At 38.6% G+C, this 18,876-nt stretch overlaps 1 protein-coding gene across 8 annotated transcripts in view; it reads right to left on the reverse strand.

Moving 5' to 3' along the window:
- Positions 1-18,868, reverse strand: part of PTPN4 (protein tyrosine phosphatase non-receptor type 4) — a 237,290-nt gene extending 218,422 nt beyond the window's left edge. For all 8 annotated transcript variants that reach the window (XM_045479514.1, XM_045479510.1, XM_045479513.1 and 5 more), the window contains exon 1: positions 18,290-18,868. The gene's annotated coding sequence lies outside the window, so the exon portion shown is untranslated. The remainder of the gene's footprint in view (positions 1-18,289) is intronic.
- Positions 18,869-18,876: the final 8 nt, after the last annotated feature.

Here is an 18,876-nt window from a genome sequence, read left to right on the forward strand (position 1 = left end):
ACAGTTATTTTAAATGGAATGCTCTGAAATGAACCATCTGCTTTGCTATAATCTTCATTTGTAATACAATGCTTTGAATGTAACTGTAAACTGTAATGCTGGTAGTGTAAAATACTGAATTGAGTAACTTGGCTCGTTGCTATAACACTATATTCAAGGGTCCCTCAACCCTTCAGAACTGAACTAGCAATATAAAACTGAATGGGCCAGATTCTCTTAGGACAGAACTATGAAAACTATGAACTATAAAAATGATACGCCATAGAAGGGGAAAATAAAAAAAAAAAAAAACACAAATGTAGCAACAGTTTTGCTCTAAAATTTAGCTCTCTGTATTTAATACACCAAATACTATTCATACAGTAACTATTATGCAATAATTTACACAAGAATCTTCTTAAGAAATAGTATACAACAACAACAAAGTATCCCAGATCATCACAAGCAAATCAATCACTTGAGACATGAATGCATAGCACTGGGCCCACACACTGATTCACTGATGTACAGGCAGCATTTTCCAAATGTCCTCCATGGTTATGGACCCACTAAAAATGCTGAATTACAATGTCAATATAAATTTAAAATTCATTCTAAACTATAAATCCTGGAATATAATTTAAACCATTTCTTGTGTCAAATTTATTTACCTGAGGCTTTTCCTTTTTTCACTTATCTTTTAGATCTCATTATTTCCTATTTATACGTTACAGCATTTTAAGTACCATGTGACTGTGTGTGTGTGTGTGTGAGAGAGAGAGAGAGAGAGAGTGAGAGAGAGAGAGAGAGCACGCACAAGAGAGAGATACAGACACCTAGACTCACTAAAGCCCACAAAGAGGTCCCTAATCCTGTACCTTCAATATACCTGTTTATTCATGTAAACATGTCAACAGCTCCTAGTTACCATACACAGTATTAGATGCTAGAGATATAAATATATATTCATCTAGATCTCCACCCTCAGTGAGCTCACAGTCTAGTTGAAGAAAGAGACTTTAAATAATCCAGTAAAACAATATACTAAAAAAGACATAAACAAACGGTTTTAGGGAGTCAAAAAACTACTGTTTCTTTCTCCTGACTGTAGCTCATTACCTAAGCACTAGAAACAATTTCAGCAGCCACCAGGTCTTCCCCTCTCTCCCATCCTACTTCCTAAATTTCTATTCTTTAGTCATCTCCATATAAGACACCAACAATAAAGTCCATCTTTCATAAGTACCATCAGCCAATGAAAATATTCTTGTTTCTCCTTGTCCAAAAAGGGCCAGCCATTAGTGTATATAGTATCATCATCTTTCAGGGTTTGATGCTCCTTTCTTCTTCAACAAAAATTCTCTTAGGGGCACCTGGGTGGCTTAGTCAGTTGAGCATCAGACTTGATTTCGGCTTGGGTCATTTTCCTAGGGTAATGGGATTGAGCCCTGTGCCAGGCTCCACACTGAGCATGGAGCCTGCTTGGGATGCTCTCTCCCTCTCTCTCTCTCTCCCTCTGACACTCTCTAAAATAAAATAAAATAAAATAAATAAATAAATATTAATTATTTAACTATATAATATAGTCATATTATATTACATTATTATTTAGTGTAGAGCATTTTTAGGTGGGGGGAAAAAAAGGAATGCTAGCCTCCAGAATTCTTACCCTTCATTTAGAAAGCAAGTGTTTCATATAAGCAATTTCCTTTGTAACTGAACACAAACAATAGAGTTCACAGTACCTAAATGTTTAATGAAATGTTTCAAACTGTAGGTTGAGATTCACTGGCTATGAAATCGACTTAGTGAGCCAAAACCAGTATTTTTTTCAACAAACAAGAATACAGCTGAGTCTTAACACAGGGTTGAACTGCATGGGTCTACTCACATGCAGATTTTTTTTGATACAGTACAGTACGATAAATGTATTTTCTCTTCCTTACGATTTTTTTAAATAACATCTTCCTTTCTCTAGCTTATTGTAAAAATACAGCATATAATACACAAAACATACAAAATATGTGTTAACTGTTTATCGGTAAGGCTTCTGGTCAACAGCAGACTACTAGCAGTTAATAAGTTTTTGGGGAGACAAAAGTTATACATAAAATTTTGATTGTGTGGGGGTCAGCACTTCCTAACTTCCATGTTGTTCAAGTGTCAACTGTAGAATGAAATAGAAGTTATCATGAGAATGATGTAAAAAGTACCGCTTAATGTGGAGTAAAGTCTAAGTAGTGGGAAAGCCCCTGACTTTGTATGTAATCATAATACCATCTTATTACCTCATATGTTCTCATGAGTCCTTGTCTGTTGAAAATAACTGTCAGTCCTTCACAAATAAAGTTAGATTAAAAGAGAGGGAATTCTGCAAAGGGGCCCAAACTGTAAGAATACAAACTATTAGCATACATGGGACGTAATACTTCTTAGTAGTTAAGAATGTAGGCTCAGTGAGGCAGCTGGGTGGCTCACTCGGTTAAGCGTACGACTTTGGCTCAGGTCATGATCGCATGGTCCAGGTTCAAGCCCCCTCTCTCTCAACACTAAACATTAAAGAGAAAATTAAAAAAAAAAAAAAATGTGAGCTCAGTAATCAGGCTGTTTTAAGGTTCAAATCCTTACTACCTTTATACCTTGGAATTACTAAACCACTCTGTGCCTCAGTTTCCTCACAAAGGAGCTGCTAAGAGCATTAAATGAGGTGATACATAAGTCCTTAGCATAGTGCCTGACACTTAAAAGTACCTAATAAATGTTGGCCATTATTATCATCATCATCATCACTGGGTACTACCTGTCTTAACACTCAAAACTGACTTTAGGAAAAAACTGGAAATACTTACTACGCTTTTACCAAAATATTGTAGTTACACTAGAATTAAATCAGAGTACTGGTTACTAAAAGTCTCACAAACCAGTAACTATCCAAGAAACACCAGTAATGCAGTTGGATGCAAGACAACTCATCAGGAAAACAAAATCTGGAAAGATGAGCACCTGGGTGGCTCAGGTGGTTAAACGTCCAGCTCTTAATCTCAGCGCGGGTCATGATCTCACAGTTCATGAGTTCAAGCCCCGCATCAGTCTCAGTGATGACACTGTGGATTCTGTCTCTCCTTCTTTCTGCCTCTCTCCCCACTTGTGCTCTCTCTGTCAAAAATAAATAAATAGGGGCGCCTGGGTGGCGCAGTCGGTTAAGCGTCCGACTTCAGCCAGGTCACGATCTCGCGGTCCGTGAGTTCGAGCCCCGCGTCAGGCTCGGGGCTGATGGCTCAGAGCCTGGAGCCTGCTTCCGATTCTGTGTCTCCTTCTCTCTCTGCCCCTCCCCCCTTCATGCTCTGTCTCTCTCTGTCTCAAAAATAAATAAAAACGTTAAAAAAAAAAAATAAATAAATAAATAAATAAATAAACTTAAAAACAAACAAACAAAAAAACCTGGAAAGATACTTGGGCCTGTGCTGCAGATGAGTTTGCACCAATTTGGGCAATAGTGGCATAGTCCAGGGGTCAGCAAACTATGGCCCAATGGCCAAATCTGTTTGCTTTTGGGCCATGAATTAAGAATGGTTTTTACAGGGGCACCTGGCTCAGTCAACAGAGCATTCGACTCTTGATCTCAGGGCTGTGAGTTTGAGCCCCACAACGTGTAGAGATTACCCTAATTAAGTGAAATGTTATCCTATAAAAAGGAATTACACTCTTCTCATTACTAAACCAATACAATGAAAAAATTATATTCTACCATTACTATTATATTTTGATTTCATTAAAAATCTGTAAAAAAATTTTAGAAGCCTCAATTGTTTATATGTTTGACAATTAGATAAATGTTCCTCCTTATTCTCCTCTAACCCTTTCCTTGTTCAACATTATCTACCAAATGTCTCAAAATGTGCCAGATCAAGAGAAGCAACACAAATATATCAACAAACTAAACAAGATAGAAGCCCCTGTCCTTATGGAGCTTCCACATTCTAATAAGTAAAAATAAAATTATATAGTATAAGGTAGTAAAGCATGGAATGTGCAAATAGGGATACAATTTTATTTTTTTACTTTTATTTTTTTAAATGTTTTGTTTATTTATTTTCAGAGAGCGAGCGAGAGAGAACATGAGGGGGTAGGATCAGGGAGAGAGAGTCCCAGGCAAGCTCCGTGCTGTCAGCACAGAGCCCAACACAGGGCTCAAACCCATGAATCATGAGATCATGACCTGAGCCAAAGTCGGAAGCTCAACCACCTGAGCCAACCATGTGCCCCTTGATGTTTACTTTTAAGAGAGAGGGAAGGGGGAGCAGCAGAGAGAGGAGGGCAGAGGATCCAAAGCGGGCTCTGCACTGACAGCAGAGAGCCCAATGTGGCTCGAACCCATGGACTGTGAGATTGTGACCTGAGCTGAAGTCAGACGCTTAACCAACTGAGCCACCCAGGTGCCCCCAGGGATACAATTTTAAATAGGATATTCAGGAAAAGTATGACTGAGAAATTCATTTTTAAGCAGACTTGAAGTAAGGGTGAGTCATGTGGATACTCTGCCTGGAACACTTGGGAAAAAAGGTGTTCTAGGCAGAGGGAAGAACAACCAAGAAAGACTCAAGTGTGAGCATGTCTGGCATGTTCCAGGAACAGCAAAGAGGCCAGTGCACCTTGAAAAAAGTGAACAAGAGTGGTCAGAGAGGTCAGACAGAGCAGCACCCACAGATCATGTAAGGGCTTGCAGGCCATGGTAAAAGCTTCTGCTTTCAAAATAAGACCAGATGCCATTAAGGCACTTTGAGCATAGGAGCACAGTCATCTCCCTTATACTATAAGCAGATGAGTGTTCAACTCACAGCATTTCCTATTGATTTGTTAGAGACAAAGAACTTAAAATATGTCACAAGTGGTTCTGTGCTAACAGAAACCCAGTCAGTGTCTACAATATTATAAATTGGTAAGAAAAAACATTAAAATCCTAGCAGAAAAATGAACAAAAAATTTGAAGAATGCAACAAGAAATGAAATATACATGAATACACATGAAATACACATGAATACACATGAAAAAAAGTTCAACTACATTATCATCAAAAAGAAATTCAAAATAAAACAGAGTACTATTTATCACCCATTGCTAAGGAAACTGGAAGTAGTGAAAATTGGTTCAGATCTAAAATCCTGTATCTGAAACTACTGGTTTCAAAACACTTCTGAATTTCAGAATATTTTGATTATAGAGAGGTGATAATGCATAAATACCTCATATTAAATAACATTCACAGTTGGGTCTAGGGTAATACCCAGTATTAACCATACATTATTTAAAATTTCCATAGAGTACCCTAGGAATGTTCAATGCAAGTGAAATAAATAAAGTCTCAGTAGCCTTGGGGCACCTGAGTGGCTCAGTCACCAAAGTGGTTAAGCATCCAATTTTGGTTCAGGTCATGATCTCACAGTTCGTGAGTTCAATCCCCGCATCAGGCTCTGTGCTGACAGATCAGAGCCTGGAGCCTGCTTCAGACTCTGTGTCTCCCTCTCTCTCTGCCCCTCCCCTGCTCATGCTCTGTCTTTGTCTGTCTCAAAAATGAAAATAAATAAAATAAAAACATTAAAGTCTCAGTAGCCTCACATCAGTTTAGGTCAAGTTTGGCTGTCAAATTAGTTCTAAAAAGTTTTGTTTTTCAGGGCCTTGGGGATCTCAGAATTGCATATAAGGAACTGTTGATCTATACAATTGCTTTGTAAATAATTATGCTAACACAGATCAAAATCTATAAAAATATCTACATGCAAGGTAGGTGATAATATCACAATCACCTAGAATAACTTTTCCAAATCACAAAACCCCTCCCAATGAAGATTCCCCATTTCCCTATGTAGCTTCTGCAGCAAGCACAGTAACTGATCACAGTCTGGACTGGGCTAGAAAGTTGGAAGTGTAAATAAACCAAATATAGAGATTTTTTAAATTCCAATGTAAATGAAACAATTTGGGAATCCTTGGAGTTTGTAAAAATATTTTATTTCCATGCTATAAGAAATAACTAAAGAAGAAAACATGAATTTAAAAATATTCTAAAATATTTCCTAAATAATTTTAATCTCCTTGGAAAATTCATTCACTCTACTCACTTGAAGTGTAGTCCATATTAATTAGCACGTATTACAGGCAAGGCACTGTGAATACTGGGAATATGGGAGTGAAGCTTGGAGAGGCAGACAAGGGCTGACCATGAGTTTAGCTTGTATCTTACAGGCAGAGAGAGCCAATACAAAATTCTGAGCAGGGTGTAACGTGATAGGATATGCATGTCAGATTACTCGGGCTACAGTGCCGAGGAGGATTAAAAAGGGCAAAACCAATGGCAGAATGCACTTTAAGGAGACTATTTTACAAGTCCAAACAAGACATGATGAGTTTTTAAAAATATCATCCACCAAAATTTCAGAAGTTTTGCCCAAGGTTCATATTGCCAAACTGAAGCTCAAATGGTAACGGGGATACAGTAGAAAAAAATTAAAGGAGAAAAGGAAACTCAGGGATAAGGAGAGGCAATCTAGACAGAGAGCTAAAAAATAGTATCCACATCTTATACTAGTGGGCAATAGTCAGCAATTCAGGCAAGCAGGGCCTTAGTGGTAGAGATCAGATAAGCAGGTGCTATCCCAGCAATCAGGAAAAACATAATAGGGAAACATGCCTAATTTTATGGTTCTTGATGAAAGGCTTATGAGATAGCAGAGAGCTCCAGTTATAAGACTAGAATTCAGGAATTCAAAAATAGGAGACAGAAAATAGGACAGCAGCAGAAAAGATACAGATTCTGGACTCAAATTAACCTACTTTCAAAACCTAAATCTGCCATTTTCTAGCTGTGAAAGTCTAAACAAACTCAACTTTTTGACCCTCAACTTCTTCACCTATAGAAAGGGGATAACATTACCTATTCTACAGGGTTGTGTGAGAGAATTAAATGAAATACCATATTTTAAAACACAAATATTAGTTTCACCCCTTTCTCTTTTTCTTTTTCTTCCATTTTTCATCTAAGCTACTACAAAAAGGAAGTCCTTTGCTTGGCCACAAAGTCTAAAATGCTTCTCCAACTAGGCATTCATTAGATGACTTTAAGTGAAGAAAGTAACACAGATCACTGATGTAAAATGCCTCATGGAGGGCACCTGGGTTGGCTCTGTCAGTTAAGCATCCGACTCTTGATCTCAGCTCAGGTCTTGATCACCGGGTCGTGAGTTCGAGCCCCACATTGGGCTCCACGCTGGGTGTGAGGCCTACTTAAAAAAAAAAAAGAAGAAGAAGAAGAAGAAAATAAAATAAAATGCCTCATGGGAGCACTAGTTCATACAGAAGAGGTGAAAGTAAGTGAGCTGCACAAGTAAAAGGGCCTAAAAAAGTAGAGCAAAGTTCAAATAATTTGAATCAGTTAGCCTAATAGCATATCCACACAATTGAACATGTCACTATACAAAAAAAAAAAAAAAAAAAGATAAAAGGGAAGAGTTCCCTTATACTGAAGTTAAGGTATCTCCAACATATATTTTAAATGAAAAAACTATGATATAAAACATTAATATAATATGTTGTCTTCTACATAGAAAGGTAGGGGGAAACAGTGATTTATATTTATTATTTCTTTTCTATTTGCAAAAATACTGGTAAAATATACAAAAAATCAAAGTGGCTACCTATAGAGAGCAGGGAAGGGAGAGACAGAACAGTATTAAGACTTCTTGGGGCAACTGGGTGGCTCAGTCAGTTGAGCTACTGACTTTGGCCCAGGTCGTTATCTTGCGGTTCCTGGGGAGCCCCATGTTGGGCTCGGTGCTGACAACTCAGAGCCTGGGGCCTGCTTCAGATTTTCTGTCTCTCTCTCTCTGCCCCTCCCTGGTTCATGCTCTGTCTGACTCTCAAAAATAAATAATGAACATTAAAAAATAAACAAAGACTTCTCAATACATACCTTTTTACATTATTTTAAAATTTGAACCAAACAGACATACTACCAATTAAAAAAGGAAATAAAATTTAAATAAATTTTTAAATATTTGAGAAGTCTGAGTTTGGTAATATATTGTGCTACACTTATTAATTATGACTTATCTGTACATACTTTAGCTATATACTAACATAACTATGATTTATCTGTATATATTTCTAGCACTATAATAAATTTTAAGTTCCTCCAAAGAAAGTATAATCTCCTTGAAAATAAAGATCATGTCTTATTCATTCTGTAACCCCACTGCCAAGCACAGTGGATGAAATAACCACTATAGTTTCTTTCTCTTAATCCCCCAAATGTTAAGCTGTCTGTAACCTTAAAAACAAACAAACAAACAGACAAAAAAACACAACAACAAAAAAACCTTTTTCTTGGTTCTGGCCCCTATTCCACCACGAATAGGGGACAAGAGATCTTCCTTCTTCCCTCTATGTGCTCAAATTTCTTGGAGCTATTCAGTCTACATTCATTGTACGTCTAATTTCTCAATTTACTTTTCCATTACACCCCTCTATTTTAACTCTTCTGCTAAGACAATAATACTCAAACTTTAGTGTTTCTCGGAACAATCATAGTAGCATTTAAGCAGATTTCCTATACCAGCACCTCCCCATTCTTCACTTCGCCTTTTAATAATCTATAAAGTCTGAAATGAAACCTGGGGAATTGATGTTTTTAATCAGTATCTCATTTAATTCTTTTTTTTAAATTTTTTAATGTTTATTTATTTTTGAGAAAGAGACAGAGCATGAGTGGGGAGGGGCAGAGACAGAGAGGGAGACACAGAATCCAAAACAGGCTCCAGGCTCCGAGCTGTCAGCACAGAGCCTGACACAGGGCTTGAAACCACAAACGGTGAGATCATGACCTGAGCCAAAGTCAGAAGCTTAATCGACTGAGCCAACCAGGCACCCCAGTATCTCATTTAATTCTGTTACAAGTGGCCTGCCTGAACACATTAGAAAAAGAATCAGCTAAGGTCATCAGGAACTTTCCAATAGCCAAATTCAAAGCATTTTGCTGCTCTCTCTCAGCAGTATTTGACACCTCTCTGGAACTCCTTCCTTCATCACACTCTACCATACAACTAGACTCCTCTCTCACCATTTAGTCTTCTTTGCTTCTAAAAGACACACGCTTCGTAAGGAGTCATACCCACTGCTTCAACTACCACCTATACAATCCTAAATCCTGACATTTTGAATTCCAGAGGCTACAAAGCATAGGAGGAAAAAAAATAAAAAAGATGCTTTAGCAACACGCAAATCTGAATTCAAAATATTTGCTCTATTTACGTGGTAACATGCCTAAAGTTACATACTTTTCTGAATTTCCCTTTTGTTCTCCTTTAAAACTGAGAACACCTTTCTAACAAGTTTTTGTTCAGATTAAATGAAAAAAATAGAAAGATTAAATGAGAAATTTCTTTCACTTCCTAGCATGCCCAGAGGACCCCATGCCACGGGCCTCAGAGGTGTCAGGCAGGAGACAGCTGGCCTGTGGTTAGAAGACTGGCACATAAGGGGACTGAGAAAATGAGTAAATATACTGAGAATAATGAGAGCCAATTTCATACTTTGGAGAAGGATTTCCAAATACAGAATGGGGGAAGACCAGAAAGAACCATGAGGTATTGAATTGGAACTGGATGTAGCAGTGTAAACTTTGTAAATATATATACGTCATTAGATATAGAAATAGACTGAGATGTGTACATATATATACCTATACTTCCTAGCTGTGCCCACTCTGGAAGTGATTATACCCCAGTAGAAATGAGCTTATTAAGCATACAAATCTTGGTTTCTACTCTACTAAAAGAACTCGCAATTCCTTGGGAAAATATATGATTCCAGAGCTGAGACAGAAAAAGTATGAGTCTGGAACATCCTGTGCCAGAAAGTAAGGAAAGACTCAAAGGATGAGGACATATGAAAAAGACTCAGGAGCCATCCTGAAAGGGGGAGGGGCGGGGGCAGTGCCACTAGCCAAATCTAGGACAATTTCAACAATAACAACAACAAAAAAAATTAAAAATAACAATACAACCCACCAAATAGGAATAGAAATCCTTGAGTACATATTGATATAAATAAATGAATGAATAAATAAATGCATGGGGAAGAAGGGAGACGTGTTTTCAGCAGAACATCAAACAGTAAATGCAGACAGCAACCTTCATAGTAGTAGCTGATTCAGGCAGAATGCAGAAGTCATCAGTGGTCCCATAGACTGATGGATGGAGGTTTGAGGAAGAATCAAATACTTGGAGCCTTGGAGCTCTTCTCACAAAAGACATACCAATTACAAAAGTAAAAATGATGACTTTACAGTATAGAAACTCAGTAAACATGAACATAACAATGTGTTCAGAGTAAACATCACAGTGGTGGGACAACACTGTATGCATCCTAGTGATAGACTGAGAACAGCACATCATTTCTATGGTATTCCTGCCAACAACGCATTTAGTCTACACATGAGCAAACCAACGGATGAACCGAAGTGAAGGGATATCTTTCAGAATAAAAAAGGTCAAGGTCATACAAGACAGAAATATTGAGGAAATGTTTCAAACTGAAGAGACTAAAGAGACATTATAATTAAATGTAATGTAAGATCCTAAGTTGGATCCTAAACCAAAAAGAAAAGAGAAAAACTGCTGGGACAACTGGAAAATTCTGAATGGCATCTGGCAATCTGAAGGCACTGTTATATCAATGTTAACTGTCTGATTTGGTAATTATATAAGAGACTATCCAGGTTTTGGTAAAGACACACTGATTATTTAGGAGTGATGGGCATCATGTGTGCTACCTGCTCTCAAATGGTTCAGAAACAGTCCAATGAAATAAAAAATGGTACATTCCTCTGAAATGGCTGGAAGTAGGGATGAAAATGAGAGACCAGAAATGAGATAACTAAGTAGTCTCACTAAAATTTGAGAACCCACTAAGATATCGCAGAGAGAAAGGGTCAAAGACAAAAGTTCCTTCTTTGGGCATCTGGAAGAAAAGGCCACACTTGGGCCCACTACCGCGAGCCACGCACAAAGATGTTGCATGCTTAACTTGTGTACACACACAGTATACACACTATATACAGAGTATATACCACATATGGCATATATATGGTATATACTGTGCGTGTGTGTAAAATTATTCAAGGAAAATATTTTTAGTAAGAATAATTCAAGGAAAAAATTGGTTGAAGGAGATTCAAGAGCTCTTTGTGCCGTTCTTGCAACTTTTCTATAGGTTTGAAATTATTTCAAAATAAATTAATTTTTAAAATTCAGTAAGAATTCATGACAACCTTGTGCCTAGCAAAATGCATGGCTCACTGTATGTACTCAATAAAAATTATTTGGCCTTAGAGCTGCCCAAAGAAGAAATCTTGGTATCATCATCAACTCTTTTCCTCTTTCCCTTATATCCAAATGGACACTCAGTTCTAGTGAAACTACCTAATCAGTTTTCGGTTCTAGTCCCACATCCTCATTTTCATTTCCCTGTTTCCAGCTATAATCTCTCACCTGGACCACTGCAAGAGCATCCTAACTGGTCTCTCTAGCCTCATGTTTGCACCATCCTTACATCCTTGCATCATTATCTACAAGTCAGCAGTTACCTTTCAAAACCCACATCTAATCTTATTCCATTATTTAAATACGGATAATTGCTCCCTAATGCAAATTCTGATTTCCTAAGAGGCAGACTAAACATTTGTGTAGGGCACTAGCAAGAAGTACACCTAAAAGGAGTACCAAAAAGATATTTCTTTTTTTTTTTTTTTTTTTCCAACGTTTATTTATTTTTGGGACAGAGAGAGACAGAGCATGAACGGGGGAGGGGCAGAGAGAAAGGGAGACACAGAATTGGAAACAGGCTCCAGGCTCTGAGCCATGAGCCCAGAGCCTGACGCGGGGCTCGAACTCACGGACTGCGAGATCGTGACCTGGCTGAAGTCGGACGCTTAACCGACTGTGCCACCCAGGCGCCCCCCAAAAAGATATTTCACACACACACACAAAACAATGAAGTAGTAATTACGGGGGGGGGGGGGGGGAGGGGGAGGGATGGGCAGGTTAAAAAGGGGACTTTGATTTGATCTCCTTTGTGTTTATTTTAGGATTTGATATTGGTTATACTTTTTATTACATGTGGGAATGCCAGGGGTGAGTGGGTACCATAAACTTGCCAATACTTAGAGCCTCTAGAACACAGTACCTTTCCCAATCTTTTCCCAACTTGGCACCAAAGAAAATAATTTTTAGCACACTGGAATAAGCCAACACTATAGGAGGTCAAAAGAAGCCATCTAGGGGTTCCAATACGCCCAGGACCGATAGCCTGATGGGTACCTTGCTCTCTGGCACACATGTGAACCATTCATGGCACACCAGTTGGGAAGTTCTAAAGTTCTTACTATAATTCCACTCAAAGCCCAAATAAGGACCCTCAGAAGGTTTCATCCACATAGTCGACACACACATACAGGAACACAGATTCCACACAAAATCAGACACCAAGAGCCAGCCCACAAAGACACACATATACAAGACAATCTGTATTTTTCCAAATACACTATGCACCCTTTCATACTTCTGACATTTTGTACATGCTGTTCTCTCTACCCAGATCACTTCCAACCCGTCCTCCAAGACACTGCTCAAATGCCACATCTCATTTCCCCCAGATCTTATTACACTTGTCACTATGAATTGTAATTGTTTGTTGACATGTGTTACCATCCTAGAATTAGAGCTCAAGGACAACAATCATGTCCTATTTACCTGTATACCACTGATCCCTATAACAGACATTCAAATATTTGTTTAATTCACATATAAATGAGTGTTTACTATGTCATTCCCCCAATAAGCCAAAATTTCCAAAATACATTAATTAAAACCATAAGGTAAAATTTTACAATCAAATTAGCATTTTTTTTTTCCAAAACAAGATTGCCCATTTCTCTGAGAGAAACCTGGCATAGAAATATTCATACCACTGGACCATTATCCTAGTTTTAAACTGAGGAAATAAACAAGCTATGAGCACAGAGATACTCACTGTAGATTATAAGAGTAGAAATTTCAGAAACAGCAAAATGTTTAACAAAAAGTAAATGACTAAATCAATCACCTGATTGACAAATCATCTGAACTGCTAAGCAATTGTTTAAGTTATACTCATGATGGGAATGGGAAAATGAGAAAAATATGATCACCTACCATTTATTGACCATCTTTTCTATTTAAAGAGTACTACATGCTTTATACATATTATCCTAATCATTACAACAATTCAAGGACAAGTATTCTTATCCTAATTTCACAGACAAGGAAGTAGGCTTGAAGGTTATATAATTTGTCCAAAGTTTTTGAGATCAGATTCCAACCTACATCAATGTGACTTCAAAGTCTATCATCTTTTTCCTACATTGCAATGCTTCTACTATATGTTTCAAATATATTAAACTCAAAACTGTATCTCTACCATACAACTTAATTTTAAAAGAATGGACAATTGCCTGGAAAAAAAACAAAAATATCTATTAAATGGTAATTAAGGGTGAATGTTGTGACAGTATCATTTTTTTATATTAGCGACTCTTTGAAGCCGAATTGCTAGGCAATGAACTGAACTCCTGAGGCAGTAAAAAAGAACTCCCATTTTAATTTTTTTTATATCTTTTTATTAAGGACACAGAACAGGTAACGTTGTAAAAACTTAAGAAGGATGTACTCAACTAACTATATTTAAAAATCATATATTAAGCCCAGGGTGCTTATTACTAGGATTGAAAACCTGTCGATCATGACTGGATTAAGCAGCATTCTTCCAGGGAAAAAAGACTGAATTTTGAGGAAGACTTAAAGAGGAGGCACATGAATTGGAGACAGGAATGTTTCAACTGAGGAAACAAGGGCAGAGGAAAACACAAGAGTATTTTCTTTTTAAGCAAGAATGAGAAACAAAGTTAGTGAGATGAAGTGGGTAGAAAGCCTTCAAGGCCAAGTTGATATGTTTGGAATTAATTTGATAAGTAACAGGGAACTATAACAGACACGTTCTTAAATGGGAAGGTGGCATGATGAAATAAAAATTTAAAAATTCAAAAAAAAATATTTAAAAATTCAAACTTCAGGGGCGCCTGCATGGCTCAGTTGGCGGGGCATCTGACTTCAGCTCAGGTCATGATCTCATGGTTCATGGATTCAAGCCCTGTGTCAGGCTCTGTGCTAACAACTCAGAGCCTGGAGCCTGCTTTGGATTCTCTGTCTCCCTCTCTCTCTGTCTCTCTCTCTGACCCTCTCCCACTCACGCTGTCTCTCTCTCTCTCTCTCTCTCTCTCTCAAAAATAAACATTAAAAAAAAAAATTCAAACTTTGTTCCAAGGAAAGCACTGCCTTGAATTTAAACAATACTTAATAACTGGAGGGGAGGGGGAGGCAGGAGGGGGGAATCCATTATCCATTATGTGTGCTTTATACATATTACCCTTCTGAAAAAGAAAAACTAACTAAAGAAAAAAGTTTAAATAATGGGTAAATATATTGGTAAGAGGAATCCTTTCAGATACAATGCTTTCAAATATTAAGTGCCACTGTATATTTTAGTAAGAATCACAGAACTCTGGAGCAAGAAGGGACGCTGGAGATAATCTTTTCAGTGACAACCTCTTCATTTTCCCAATGGATTAAACTGAGGCTCAAAATCAAATAATTTGCTTAATGTCATATATAAACTAGTGGAAGATTCAATACTAAAACTCAGATTTTCTAGGTAGCAAGATCTAAAGCTGTGCTATCCAATATTATAGCCACTAGCAACATCTGGTTATTTAAATTTAAACTGGTTAAAATTAAATACAATTTTAAATTCAGTTCCTCAGGCAGGACAGTCACATTCAAGTGCTCCATGCCACATATGATTAACGGCTACCATACCTGACAGTGCAGAAAAAGAGTATTTCCATCACTGTAGAAAGTTTAATTGGACAGCTTATTCTTCAGAATAAGCTTCAGAGTCAGACAGACCTAGTTTCAATTCTACTTACTGCAGTGTGGTCCTAGTTATTTAATTGCTCTTTGACCCCATTTGGAGGAGGGAGGAAGCAGGGAATTCATAATACCTACCTCACAAAGTGTACTTGATGACTACGTAAAACAACACAAAATGCTCCTTTACATTACCTGGCGCGTAACGGACATTAAACATTTCCCTTGTGTATCCTTTTATCTTTCTACTCCTCTATATAACTTCTTGGTTAAAAGATACAAACACAAGAATGCCCAAATTAGTATCTTCCCCTCAAGATAATCCACAGCACCTACTTTTCCATCTGTTCCTACCAATTTTTTCAAATACCTACACCTTTCTTCTAGCGTTGCTACTTAGGAGTAAAATGAAGAATGAAGGTGGGGGAGGGAGATGCCTCTAACAAAGTTTAGAGAATGTAATAAATATCCCCTCTTATTTCCCACCCTGTTGTATATATGACTATACTGACTGACCATGCAAAGGAAAAGAAATATACTACACTGTTCCTAGATCCTGAACTTCCACACCAATAAAGACGATTCTACAGTACTTCTACATTATATTCCTTACCACCATCTGTACTACTAGTTGAATATTAAATGAAGAAATAACACCTTCATCTTACAATACTTTCCAGGTAAACAGGAATAAAAAAGGATTTCCAGCGTGTTAAACTAACCTTCAAGGCTTCACAACTTCATCTACTAAACTGACAAATTTAACAAATCTAGACTACAGCATATAAAAAATTTTACATCATGCATGCATTTACCCAGAAAAACAACAAAATTCAACTCAGTTTGTAGCCAGTGAATTTCCACCAATACTAAATTTTACGTAGGGACAACAATTCATATTTAGCCACATAGTTAAACAGACTTGCCATTTCGCATGAGGTCACCAATTTTACACTCCTAAAAACTAACACAAAAAAATTAAAGAACTTTTAAACAGTCATGTTTAAACATCCACAAAACAAGATTTCTACATATTTTTTAAAGCTTTCTTATTGCTTAAAACGGACCATATCAACTCACAAAAGGGGGGGCAGGGGAGTGTCCTCCCAGTGTCTCCTTGAAATTTATCTGGCATTCTCTTACCTCAGTCCTTAAAGATAATTTACTCAAAAACATGACCAATGCTCCCCCATAAAGGGTTCAGAATAAGTCAAATAAATGCCAAAGAGATAACACTGCACCTTGTACTGTCACTTTACAACTCAAATAATTTTTTTAGACAAAACTAAAATATTTTGAATATACAAATCATAAAGACTAACAATATTCAATGGGGGGGGAGTCACATAAAATTTTTTTTGATGAAAAAAGTCTTTATTACTATCCTACATAAAGTACTTTATACATTGAAAACAGTTAGGCTTCTATGCCTGAACCGATGAAATCTAATTTGTGACAGTCTGTAATTTTTTAAAGTCCTTCAATAATAATGAAGTGTATGTTGGTCACATTAGAATAGGTCAAATGAATTTTCCTGAGGCTGCATTCTAAGTACATCTGACCCAGAAAGTATTTTTAGCAAGTGTGTTCAATCAATGCTGGTTTTATGCCTAGCCTAAATTAGAAATTGGGTGTCACAAATTTGAAGTAACAAAGTTAGTAGGGACATTTTAAAAGATATTCAGTTAGAACATAAAAAACCAAGTATGAAACAATTCTATACCCACAGCCCAGAAGCTAAGCAGGTTAGAAAGCAGGCAATAAGAAAGTTACACCTTCTCCATTACTACTTTTGAAGAACGTGTGATTTTCCAACTTAATAAACTGTAGCCTACTCAACATTAATAAATATGACAAAACAGTCATGGCTCCTTGTGTTTAGCTCCTGGCCAAATGTTTAAAACAGATTAGCTAAATCATAAATATCTCCATGTACTAAGAGACTATGATTTTCTTCTTATAAACCAAACCACTCAAGAACATGAGAATATGGGACCACACATGTTTCAGTGAAAAAGGGTAACAAAGATATGTGTGTCATTAAAAACAAACAAACAAACAAAACAGAGACATAAAAACAGCTTTGTGGTAACTGGAGCATAAATTTATTCTGACAAAAAATGGTGGGATCGACAAAAGACCGCACTCTTTTATTATGAGTCAGTAAAGAAGTTCTATACAATACACAAACTTCTGCTTATGAAAAATCTTTTTTGAAAAAAATCTATAGGTTGAATTTATATTCATCAAATTCAAGATCTAACTGATACATCTAGCTCTACTCCAGTAAGCAAGCACACCTTGGACTGAGCAATCATTTATTTTAAGGTCAGTTCCTCCTCCCTTAAAAAAAATGAAAAATATATTTTTTTCTTTGACACGTTAAGGTTCAAAAATTAGGGTAAAAAATCTGGGCTTTTACTGTTCCATGATCTTTTCCCTTAAATCATCGTTTATAAGTCGGATATGTTGGCTTTTGGGTTAGGTTCCCCCCCGCCCCCATAAACACGTTTTAAGCTGTACTGTTTCAGCTAGACCCACGATCTGGTCCCATAAACCTAATATTACTCCAACTCTGATTTAAAAGCAGTTAGTACATTGCAGATATACAGGTTCCCCTGAACAAGCGCTTGAAAAGCCTACAATTCGTTGTCTGTACTGGTGTCACAATATAAGGTAACCCTACACATAAAAGCCTCCCATTTCAAATTTCGCAGAAACACCGATACATGTATCTTTGCAACTGTAAACTGTTCCATCCTAAGGAAACCTTGGGAAATGCATCGGTATCGTCTACTTAGCTACATCTCAACTTTTTTTTTGGCCCAACTACAGATTCCTAAACACAAGTATATACCGGTAGAAGCCTCACAAGAGGCTTAAAACTTCAATGGTAGAGACAGTTTGCCCATGCAGCAGAAGCAAGAAGCACTCACATGAGCCCATTAAAACACAGAAACAAAACCAAAAAGGAAGCCTACCAACGATGGAAAACTCAGAAGATTCCAAAATCTTACCTAGAGTTTAGGTACTGTGGAACATTCCATCTCCGCACCGATTCCATCCCCTTCTCCCTTCGCTCACCCATAACAGATTCCAACACTAACCCCAGGAGCTGCGGGAGCAGAGGTCCCGAGAAGAAAGGGGGGCGGGGGTACAAGCATCATTTTTCCGCTTCTCTGAAATCAACCTAGTGCCTCCGGCTTGCCCTACCTGGCTCGCCTCCCACACCCAGGTAACAGCCTCGCGCGCCTCGCAGGGCCGAGACGCCGACCGGAACCCCAGAGCCTCTTACCTTCGGTGCACAGCCGCGTCCTCTCGGCTGGAGAAGAAAAGCCTCGAGGCCCGGGCGCGCCGGGGCGAAGCGCGTCCGCCGCGCGGCTCCCGGGGGCTCCCTCAGCGCCCCCCCAGCAGCCGCCGCCGCAGCGGCCGCGCCACGGCCCCGAGCCGCCAGCACCACCTCATACTGCGGGGCTGCAGCGGGCCGGCGCCGCCGGGGAGGCGGGAGGGAGGCGGGCGGCCGGCGCGCTCTCCCACCTCCCTGCGGGGATGAGATAATCCACACACCCCCAAAGTGCCGTGGGGGAGGGGAGCCCCGGGGCGGGGGGCCTGGCCCCAAACCTCGGACCCTTCGGCCAAAGCCAAGTCTCTCCTGTCCCCGACTCAGGCCCGGAATTCAGCCCCCAGGGACCCAGGAGTCCTGAGAGAACAATGTGGGGGGGCCGCGAGGAGCGGAAAAGCGCGCAGCGCGGTGTGAGCGGGCGGGTAATCCGGGGCAGCGTTTGTGTGTGAGAGTGCAAGAGGAGCTCAACCTCCCCCCTCCTTCTCCTCCTCCTCTTCCTCCTCCTCCTCCTCCTCCTCCGTCTCCTCCTCCTCCCTCAA

Source organism: Leopardus geoffroyi, chromosome C1, assembly GCF_018350155.1.
Source record: "Leopardus geoffroyi isolate Oge1 chromosome C1, O.geoffroyi_Oge1_pat1.0, whole genome shotgun sequence".
Lineage (NCBI taxonomy): Eukaryota > Metazoa > Chordata > Mammalia > Carnivora > Felidae > Leopardus > Leopardus geoffroyi.